The sequence below is a fragment of the Haematobia irritans genome, chromosome 5, assembly GCF_050003625.1.
Source record: "Haematobia irritans isolate KBUSLIRL chromosome 5, ASM5000362v1, whole genome shotgun sequence".
NCBI classification, from domain to species: domain Eukaryota; kingdom Metazoa; phylum Arthropoda; class Insecta; order Diptera; family Muscidae; genus Haematobia; species Haematobia irritans.
The window spans coordinates 48034672-48037570 of record NC_134401.1 but is presented as its reverse complement, the minus strand read 5'-3'; the positions used below and the strand labels follow the sequence as shown (position 1 = coordinate 48037570).

At 31.6% G+C, this 2899-nt stretch overlaps 1 non-coding gene across 1 annotated transcript; it reads right to left on the bottom strand.

Moving 5' to 3' along the window:
- Positions 1-437: 437 nt before the first annotated feature.
- On the bottom strand, positions 438-510 carry TRNAR-ACG (transfer RNA arginine (anticodon ACG)). The gene has a single exon. It is a non-coding gene; the product is annotated as a tRNA-Arg (tRNA).
- Positions 511-2899: the final 2389 nt, after the last annotated feature.

Below are 2899 nucleotides of genomic sequence, written 5' to 3'. Positions count from 1 at the left end.
ATAAGTTAATGACCACTTAAATTAAGACTCGACTTCAAGAAGAAATTATGCTATGTTTCAGGTAAAAATCGTCTTTGAAAGAAAGTATTTAACAACATCTCCTATTTTTAAGTCAACGCTCAAAAAACAGTGAACCTGCTAGGAACGAAATTTTTATTTAATTTTATAAAATTCTTACTAAACTGTATTACAAATGCAGATGTCATACCGATTTCATAAAAATAATTAATATTTTTGGATATATTCAAAACAAAAAAATGTGGGCAATTATTGGTAAAATGTAAAAATTTTAAAAAATTCCGAACGAAACAAGCTATCGACTTCAAACTTGACTAAAGTTAATCGTGGTTTCATGTTTCTCCTCTTTCCACTATATTTTTAACGATCTTTTATTAAAGTTTAATAAAAAAACACACACGTGCAAAAATAAAAAAGAACGATCCTGCCAGGAGTCGAACCTGGAATCTTCTGATCCGTAGTCAGACGCGTTATCCATTGCGCCACAGGACCACATGACCGGTTTATGCCAAAAATAATATTAGGCGTAACCAACTAGCTAAATAACCAATACTTTAGATATATGCGTTGCCTATCTTTTTTTAACAATTGTAGACATGAACCACTCATGAGTACAACGTCCGATAGATGACGCATGGACGTAAAGCGTCATTATATTACTGCCTGTTCATGAAAAGATGTAAATCTAAAGATGACCTACTTCAGATGTAGAATTTGAACAACAGGGGACTCTAGTGAATATGGTTCCAATCTTTCACTCATTGCAAAATTCATTTATTAACACTAGAGAGAATAAAAAAAACAAGAGGACGAAACTGTGAAGCGAAACTGCGTCAGTAGGTGGCAGTCATTAGGAAATTTTTTTATATCATGCAGTTTTTGTCGGCGCTTCTCTCGAATATCATACAGTTTGCGTCGGCGTCACCCAGTTCAGTTCTCTGCCGACTTTAAGAAACGTAAAGAAAATAGGATTTAAAGCCTTCGTAATAACAAATGTTCTTTTATATAAATCTTTTCATTCTATTAAATATTTTGGCAGACAATTTGAAATTGTAACTGCTGATGCCTTTATAAACAATTTATCAAAACAGCGGTTCGACCGCAACGTCGGTAATACCAACGCTGCAGGCATTGCAAGACATCTGTACGGTTGACATTTGTTGTTTTTGAAGAAGAGAAATTTTCGTCCTCTTGTGTTTTTATTCTCTCTGCATGTACTCATAACAGTGTTGCCGTAGTGATAATCCGCACTAAATAGCCCAGACACATGTTTAAAATACCTTTTGTGATATTTTTATCTCTCTTTTATTTCAAATCATATTTTAATATGTCCGATTGTTGCGAAAATAATATAGTTAAATTTACATATAATCAAAGTTTTGAGAGCACACGATGCTAGGTTAGGTTAGGTGGCAGCCCGATGTATCAGGCTCACTTAGACTATTCAGTCCATTGTGATACCACAGTGGTGAACTTCTCTCTTATCACTGAGTGCTGCCCGATTCCATGTTAATCTCAATGATAAGGGACCTATGGAAAAAAAGTTGAAAAGGCAACCCAAACTAATATTTGAGTTATTATAGTTTCTGAATAATATTCAAAATGTATAATTTCTGAATAATGAAGCTTTTACACTTAAAGAAGAGATTTCTTTTGGTAGGAACGAAATTTTAGATAAACAACATTTTCGATTGACCTTAAAAAATATTCGCAACTAAAGCTGGTTAGAAAAAAGAATATGTATATCCTTTGTCTGGTACATTTGGTGAAAACTAAACTACTTTATGAGAGATTTTAAATTTCGTTCTGGAGGAAAGATTTTGTTCTTAATGTGTATGACATTAAGGGTTTAAGTTTATACATATTTGTTTCATTCCAAAGACCACACTGCAATTTCTATAATTTAGGCATTACTTGTTCCTGCGATATGACCCCTATGACTCTTCAATATATTAGCAACGGCAATTATGGTTGATTATTATAATTTTATTAACTTTTGTGGCATACTTTTTGGCTCTTATTTTACTGAATTTTCTATGGAGTGTGTCTGCGATAAACACACCTTAGTGTTGTATTTGGTGCCAATTAGGGTCGTTTAAGATGTTATTTTTTTATTTTGGTATTAGTGTTTACAATGTTAACACTTACATATTGAATGATACTTAATTCTCATTATCTATTATTTTAAACTAATTATGCCAAATGGTAGGACTAAGTCAACAAATACACCAAAAATACGACAAATATCCAATAATAGCAAAACGCCATTTTGAGGCAAAAAGTTTTTTATGTTTGTTTGAAACCCTATTCATTTTTGTACAACTTTTGATTGAACTTGGCCGAACACATCAAGCATTTAGCTTTATGTACCTCGAAGTTATATAGTACTACAATAAATTAACCTGGAAATTAAGCTAAAGATGCAATTCGGTCTAATAATTAGTTTCTAGGATTTGGAGCAACTCTGTTGAATAAAGATTTACAAAAATCTTTCTAATTGAAATAATATTTGGATACACACTTTGTCCAGCATATCTTCGACAATGCAACTCTGCAATTCCTTTTCACTCATCCACTTCGTATGGAATGAAATGAAATTCTGTTTACAAAGCAAAACGACATCTATATGGATTAAATTATCCATACTGGAAATTTCCAAATAATTAATCTTTACAATTTACGTCTTTGATATATAAATAAAATAACTTTAGATTTGCTACTAAACCTCGAATTTTGTCATGAACTCATTCTTTATGATTTACTATCGAACACCGAAATAATCCAGGAGCAAAAAGAAAAAAAATTAAATGAATTTCTTAACGTTTGAATAGTTTTAAAAAAAATACGTAAAAAGTAAGTGTTTTTCTCATTTTCTTCCATG